This window comes from Salvia miltiorrhiza, chromosome 7 (assembly GCF_028751815.1).
Source record: "Salvia miltiorrhiza cultivar Shanhuang (shh) chromosome 7, IMPLAD_Smil_shh, whole genome shotgun sequence".
NCBI classification, from domain to species: Eukaryota; Viridiplantae; Streptophyta; class Magnoliopsida; order Lamiales; family Lamiaceae; genus Salvia; species Salvia miltiorrhiza.
The window spans coordinates 27,783,434-27,792,110 of NC_080393.1; the positions used below are offsets into that span (position 1 = coordinate 27,783,434).

Consider the following 8,677-nt stretch of genomic DNA (forward strand, 5'->3'; position numbering starts at 1 on the left):
ATATTCAAAATTAGAGAAATGAAATTGTAATAATATAAAATGTGGAAAATCGCAAAATGTATATAGGGGGCCGCTCCAATGAGACCCCCTAATTTTAGTGAGATCTAGGGCACGATCTGGTGCGTTTATTTTATCAATCCTATAGCTGATATTGTATCTGGAGGGTAATTTTTTTTTGCAGGGTTCGAATCCTGGAGGAAGCAGCATATTTTAAATTTTGTTATTCATCAGTATATACTGCATTGTTCATCAGTATATACGGCCCTGTTCATCAGTATATATGTTTTATTCATTACGAACTTTTTAAATTTTATTTTTCATCAGTATATACATCTTGTTCATTAGATATACGTTTTGTTCATTAGTATTATATGTCTTATTCATTGTACTCATGTTACACGAAAAATAGGGGGTCTCACTGGAGCGCGCCCCTATATATATATATATATATATATATATATATATATATTATAATAATAATAAATTAATAAATAAATACTTTTGCGACATAAAAATAAAGACAAAAACGAGCTCGATCCGTAATTAACAGCATCTCATGGATATCATCTCGACATATTATAAGGTTATGAATATATGATTTTGTATATTGAAATAGACTTTAAATGAATTAATATGTACTATATATATCAATAATACGAGTGTCCTGTACTGGTGACCATTCGAAAGGAACTTCAAAGTTAAGTAATATATAAAATAAATAAATAAATAAAATAAATAAAAATAAATAAATTTCAAAAACAATTACCGGCGGCAGAGTGCCGCCGGTAATTGCCGGCGGCGTTTTGCCGCCGGTAACGGTCACAGTCTCCGGCAAAAAAACACCGCCGCCCTCCGGTGAAATTTACCGGCGGCAACATCGCCGCCGGTAATTACCGGTGGCAGCTTGCCGCCGGTAATATGCCGGCAGTTCTCCGCCGTTCACCGACGAATTATAACGGCGGCACCGCCGCCGGTAATTACCGGCGGTGTGTTTTGCCGCCGGTAATTGTGTTACCGACGAGAAATTTATCGGCGACGAATAGTTCATTTTCCGGTGGCCGCCTCGAAATTACCGACAGCTCATATGTTTTTTTTGTAGTGCACATATCAATTTTTTCAAAAAACAGAAGAATGCTATTGATTTTGTGTTGAATGCATCATTTGATGTAAATTTTTGGCTGCCCTTAATTGATTTTGTGTTGAATATATGGTGAGATTGTCGAGATAGTGGTTGCAATTAAAAAAATAATCATAAATTTGAGATTGTCGTCCCCTTAAATTTGGAGGTTATCGTCCACTTCAATTACCTCGGCACCGTTGGTTTTGTATTTAAATTAGTGTTAATAGGCAAAAATTGTCCTATTTCTTATATCGTATATGAAAAATATCATACTTTATAAATTAAGTATTTTATGTCATAATTAAATGAAGTATCTATTATACTATGTTGATGGATTTGCTTGATTTTTTGTGAAAGTCTTGCACATTTGATCGATTTGACAGCTATCAGTCATAAAAGTCAACGATTTGACAGCTATCAGTCAAGAGTACATATGATTGGTGGGTGGCTAGATCATGTGTCCGCCCGGACAGACACATGATTTTATCGGCAGGACACATGATTTGGGTGGCTAGATCATGTGTCCGCCCCCACCGGTCATATGTATTCTTGACTAATAGCTGTTAAATCGTTAACTTTTATAACTGATTCCTATCAAATAGGCCAAATGTGTAAGATTTTCACAAAAAATCAAGCAAACCCATCAAATCAAAGGGTATTTAAAAAATAAGGCATAGAATGCTTATATTTATAAAAGAGAACATTTTTCACATATAATTTAAGGAATATGGTATTTTAAATTTTCACTCTTTAAATTAACCGTGTATTTTATTTTAAATCGATCGGGTCATTCAAAAAGTGAAAAAATCATAATCATTTTAATTTGGATTGGTGAAAACGTACAATGTGTAAGGTTGTGTAAAATTTTTGTCTTGCAAATACAAAGCACATGTTGATATGAAAGTTAAATTAGACAATTTGGGTATATGATCAAATTTTGTTTTACAAAAAAAAGGCATTTTAAATTTCAACTTAACAAATATATGCATTTTTTATTTCCTAGCTATCTTTTTATTTAAAGTAAGCTAAACATTAAATATAATTATTTGTTGGTCAAAAAGTAGGAGATACTAGTGGAATAGTTCATCAACAAAAGATATCCGCAGAACTTGCCACATCCAAAAGGTGAAAATTTTAAATCTACATATTTTACAAGTAAAATATTAAAACTTTACTATTTTAATTAAAATATTTTGAATTTATTCGATTATTTATCAATCATCATTATTAATTATAAAAAAGTGAATTATCCCATGGATCATACACTATCCAACATTGCATTATTTTGTCGACTGGTTTAAAAGTAAGTAAATTCTACATATTTTTTGTCAAGATAAATATTTCTGACATAAATCGTATAAAAAATTGGATATATTTGTGGATTAAAACATACGAAAATATCACACATAATTCATTTTTTTTCCCAAGTATCCGAAGAAAAAGAATTCGATGCGAGCAGTTCCCTCCTGGGGAATTAAAAAAAAACGCTAATTCTCCTGTGCGACCGTCGCACAGGTGTGCGACGGGTCGACCCGGCCCAAACCCGCCCTCCTGACTCGGAACCCTGACCCGCGTGGGTTTGACCCATACTCATAATTATTACATTTGTTTATAATAATGGTTACTTTTAATAAACATAATATATACATTTGTTCATATAAATGTATATTGATATGTATAATATTTTATATTGAATGAAGGTAAATATTTATATTAATATCAGTATACATTTGTGCGACCAAATGTATATCTTATGCTTATTAAAAGTAAATACTCATATTAGGGTTTAGTGTTCAGACTTAGGGTTTAGTGTTCACGCTTAGGGTTAAGTTTACAGGGTTTAGGGTTTAGTTTATAGAATTTAGGGTTTAGAAAATATAATACTGTATATTAAATAAAGGAAAATACCTATATTTATATAAGTATACATTTGTGCGAACAAATGTATATTTCATGCTTATTAAAAGTAATAATTATTATAAACAAATGTAATAATTTAGGATTTAGGATTTCGGGTCTGGATTGTGGGCCGGGTCGGGCGCGGGCCGGGGGCGGACCCGTCACACACTGTGCGACGGTCGCACCCAAGACCAGCCCTAAAAAAAACATATTTAGCAATTACTATAAATATGGAAAAGAATATAGCACATTGGATAAGGGAGGAAAAGATACTATGTGGACCCAATCTTATCGTTTGACACGTGTCCGAAATTGGTAAAAGGTAATGCTACACTCGGATTTGTATCCGGCGAACGACAGCCACGAAAAAATTGGTTCTCCGCTATGTGGGCCCAATTGCTTACGTCAGTGGGACACGCGTCCAAAAGCTGTGAGCTGGATGAAGAGCTAACCTGGGCTGACGGATGGGCTCTTTTCACTCACCTTTTCAGATGGGGCTCTTCCAGCCTGCGTGGCCCATTTGCCACGTGCCACTCTTTGTCAGACTTTGACAGCTTGAAAATTTGCTCTACAAAAATATCCTTTATATTCTCGGTGCTCGTTTGGTTCAAGCAGATGAATGGAAAGGGAATGAAATCAAATATAGGACTGGAATGGTAACAATAACAATTACTTTTATTGAGTGTTTGGTTTAATAATGAAAAGAAATCATTAGTAAGGGATTCCCTTTCTTTTGTTTCCCCTCTATTTTGAGGGGCAACAAATTGGGTGATGATTATCTTATTATCCAAACCAAACAACAAGTAATGAGTTCAATTACTGTGGGCTCAATATAATTAATTCTCCACAGATATAATTGCAAAGAATTTTCTTTATCTAAAATCCCAATAGCTTTGCATATATAATCTACTAAGGTTTGGCATATATCATTACGTTTTTGGAACATAAGAAGAGGGAGGGAGGGAGAGAGAGAGAGAGAGCAACGTAAGTTAGAGTTAAATGTATGATTCATGTTTTTGAAAGGAAATTATTCCATTTGTTGCAAATTGCTATTAGCCTATTAACAAAATTGTTGTTATATATAGTTTCTCCATTTCTCTTATAGTTCTTTTTGTGTTGCAAATCTATAGTAAGAAAGTGAAAAATAATAAAATAATTTTTTTTTATTACATTAAAATGATCTCCACATTTTTTGTCTAATATTTTATTGGGTGAAAAAATATGCAAAATTTTAATACCTCATAGTAATATTATCATGACCGGAATAAAAATGAGAAAAAATGAACTGTTCCGAGAACATTATTAACCCCACATATATGTGAAAAGAGTGGAACATAGTGAAAATATAATACTCCCTTCGTCCCCAAAAAGTTTGCCCTGATTTCCTTTTTGGGACGTCCCCCAAAAGTTTGTCCCAATCTCATTACTTTTTTTTGTACATGACCCCTCCATCTATTTTACAATTATAACTCTTTAAACACTATTTTTGTACATAGTCCCACCATTAAATAACTTTTTATCAATTTTTATTAAAACTCGTGCCGCTCCTCTTAGGCAAACTTTAAAGGGGCAGAGGGAGTAATATCCTACCATTTTCCATAAAAGAAAAGGCATCCTTAAAGTATATTCTTGTTTATTTTGGTAGGGGAAATACAAATTGAACTACATTTTATGTAGCCAAACATTTCTTTTATGCATTTTTTGTTATCTATATAAGTTTTTATATAAAAAAAAAAATAGCAATATTGTTTTATACAATTTCCTTCATTTGTGACATATTACGATGTTACATTACTGATTAATTACGTACCATTTTTGTATCAATATGGACGTCTAATATATTACTATATATAAATAGATAAATTATTATATCCCGATTCAGTAGCATGATAAGCCAAGGGATTATTCTACTTCCTTCGTCTTATTAAAGATGACTCGTTTTCTATTTTTGATCGTTTTATTAAAGATAGTACTAATATTTAACTTTTGAAAATATAAGGGTTCTACTACTTTTATTAAATTATATATATATATATTTTTTAAAATTTCGATATTAAAAAGAATGAATCGTTTTTAATGAGAATAAGAGAGTATTATTTTATGCATTTGTTAGTTGTATTTACAAATGAAACATCCTTCTTGAAGATGATCTAATGCGACCTAACTATTTTGACAAATTGATAATATTCCGATTTCAACTAGTACAAAACTCGACTTGGAAATGGGAAAGTGAAATCTGACCTGGACAAGAAAAGGCATTTTGGTGCGTGTGTGTGTGTGAGAGAGAGAGAGAGCAATATCGATAAGAAAAAGGTTCAATTCAAAGGCGGCACGGTTAAATCCATTATTAAGATTTTCGCAAGGCCACAAAACAAACTTGTGGCTGAGAATGAATTTGGTCCGGTGACGTGGCAGCTTTCTCTCTCCTACCATCTTCCCATATACACTGCAAACCCAAGGGAAGAGAAAAGAGAAAAGGGTAAACAAAAATAACCGAAAAGACCTCAAAATTTCCGAAGCATCTGATTAGGTGTCAAGAAGAAGAGGAGGAACACATATCTTGTTTTGTGGAAAGGAGAAATCTTAAATCGCAGAAACAGGAATAAAGAATGTCAGCAATCAAGCTGTTTGGGAAGACCATATCTCCAGACCACCTCTTTTCCGATGCATCACTGTCTCAACAAAGACACTCTTCCTTTGCATCATCAACTTCTCTAGATAGCAAGGTATTCATCACTTTCTCTCTAGATTCCCCTCTTTTGCTCAATTTACCCATATATATAATAATTTGAATAGATGTGGTAAATAATGAATGAAGTGAAATTTACAGGATGAATCATCAGATTACGAATCAAGCAACGGAAGCGAAGAGAAAGCGAAGAAGCCGGAGAAAATAATCCCGTGCCCTCGGTGCAGCAGCATGGACACCAAATTCTGCTACTTCAACAACTACAACGTCAACCAGCCTCGTCACTTCTGCAAGCAGTGTCAGAGATACTGGACCAGCGGCGGAACAATGAGGAACGTCGCCGTCGGATCGGGGCGGCGGAAGACCAAAACCGCCCTCGACCACACCGACTTCCTCTTCAGCTTCTACTGCGCCTCGCCGCCTTCTCTTCTGGGCAAGCATTCAAGGGACGAGTGGAGAATCAACAACGTTAGCGACGCCGTCGGAATGTTCAGGGAATCCAAGGCACCTGCCCGGATACCCCTTGATGATAGAGCGCTGCTGCTGCGGGCTAATCCCGCCGCTTTCTCGCGCTCCCTTAACTTCCATGAAAGGGCTTAAGCTTACTGCTTCTACTTTTAACTTTTCGATTTTGAGGAATTTCTACTTTTACTCAATGGGGAAGGGATAGAGTTTGCATAATTTATAAGGTGTGATCGTTCTGATTGGTGACACAGCCTTTGTTGTTGGCTAAGGTTTCATCAGCAGATGTGGTAAATAAGAATTACAGTAACTTTTATGATGCTGCCTTGTTCACAATTGTCTCCATATATCTATCTGCAAGAGAGAGAGATCAGCTTTGGAATGGAAAAAGGGAAGCAAATCAAAAAGCTGGGCGTTTTGTAGATTGAAAAAACCGGCTTTTCTTTATGTGCCCACATCCTTTATAGCAAAAGTATTTTGCGTCAACTTACTCATCAAAAGTTAAAAGGTTTCAATTCTTAGATCATCTCCGTCATTGGATTCAATTTAGCGCCGAGCTCTGTGTAATTTTCTCCAGCCTGGCCTTAAACTTATATGGTGCGTTTGCTTTTAAGTATAAAGTAAAAGCATCGCTTAGCCCGGCTTGGCCGAGGGGCTCGAGCCTCACCTCAGTGAACCTCGCGTCTAGCCGCGCCTTCAGGCTTGATAGGGGGCCCGTGATTTTGAGCCAGGCTCGAGTGTTTTTATGAATATATAGTGCGTGCAACAGATTTGAAAAAAAAAATTAAATTTTTAATAAAATATTTATTTTCGTAGGCTAATTTTTTTAATTTTTTTTTACGTAATTTCCTCCATAAATACATTTCACCTTCACTCATTTTTTATATCAAATCTACATCTGTTAATCTACTTTTCTTCTTCTACTTTTTCAATTTTAAATTAAATTCTTGTGTTTGCTCTTCAAAAAAAAAAATCGTGACTTTTAAAATTTAAAATTTAATAAAAAAAATTATTTTAAATTTGATTATTAAAATAGGGTGAAAAATCTATAGAGCCACTTTATAAAGCCCCTTGTTGTGGGGTAGCAGACAGCTTCCTAGGGGCTTTATACAGAGGTGGCTCTACTAGAGATGTCTATATTTACCTTGAGTAAAGTATAATTTTAAACCTAAGAAAGAGTGTTTGATAAATTATATATGTGCTCGTTTTTGTATCTGTTTTTAGTTATAGATAGAGTCTTTTTTTTGTTTTTGTTTTTGTCTTGTGCCTCAGAGGGCATTGTTTGGAGGAAGGGTCTCTTTTGGGTAGAATAGGTGCATGTAGGACATAAATGCGGAGTACTACATTTCGCGAGAAATGTGTGATAAGTAAAACAAAGGAGTTTTGGGCATGAAGCAGCCGGAATTGAAGACTAAAAGTCTAAAGTAAAGTTGGTTAAATGTTCCTACCCTTTGCCCAGAGTATTGTGCAAAATCCAATAACATTGAACAAAAGAACCAGAACAGAAGAAAGCACAACAATTGGGCACAGTAGGACTAACATTTAGGTGCTTGATCGGGCCAAGAGATGATGTCATACATAAAGAGGCTGATGAGGTTAAAACTCTACCTTATCCACAAAAATCCAATTTACAAGATTAGGCCTGAAATATATGGATGAATCGTGAGAATGAAATTAAAACTTCTTACTTCAGCCGACTCTCTTGGGTTGGGCCTTCACGAACCCAGATTGCACCTATAAAGACTACATGGCTGCAAGCCAAATGCGTAAATTTAGAGACCACTGCTATAGCTTTAAATTCGAGAGTTTTGAGGAAGCAAAAACTCGCTCGTATTGGACATATTACTTTTATTTTTCAGTTCATGTTTTGGGCGGTATTTTTTTTTCCGTAAGTACTGCTTTCATTTTGTAAGTTTTTATTTCAATCCGAGTATTTTTTTCTTTATATGTCTTGTCGTATTTATTTTATTTATGTCTAGCTACGTATTTTAGCTTGATTTGGGCAAGATGATTTAAGCATGAACACTTAAACTCGTGAGGTTTTATTAAATTGCGATTTTTATAGAACATAAAGAAAAAAATTAGAAGAACCCTTGAAAATACAATGACACAGACTAAGGGTCAGACCTTAAAGAAAACATATTGGGAAAAACTTCAACAAAGGAAAATAGTGTTTGTCTAAAATAAAAGACACAGAAAAAGCCAAAGGCAAGAGGACCAAAAATACAAAGGAGTCCAGTTGCCAACAAAAATTGAGGAAAGATAGACAGACCCCAAGCTTCGGACTAACCATCACCCATGATCTGAAAATCTTATCCCAATCGAAGAGGCTAGTACATAAGAAAAAACACCCTAGAAATAAAAGAAATCCTGAGCAGGAAGAACACAAACCAAAGACTGCACGTCTCCGAGCTCTAGCGCACTAGAGGCTCGTAAAGAGACGTTAATAAGCCAAGAAATCACGTGGGGCCAAACCAAAGCACCTCCGGGTTCTAGCGCACCAAAGA

The 8,677-nt window shown here is 35.0% G+C and overlaps 1 long non-coding RNA gene across 1 annotated transcript; it reads right to left on the minus strand.

The window, feature by feature from the left end:
• Positions 1-5,333: 5,333 nt before the first annotated feature.
• LOC130995835 (uncharacterized) lies at positions 5,334-7,549 on the minus strand. Its single transcript, XR_009092285.1, has 2 exons — positions 6,662-7,549; positions 5,334-6,524 (listed from the first exon to the last, which is right to left on the minus strand). It is a non-coding gene; the product is annotated as an uncharacterized LOC130995835 (long non-coding RNA).
• Between the last annotated feature and the right edge of the window lie 1,128 nt (positions 7,550-8,677).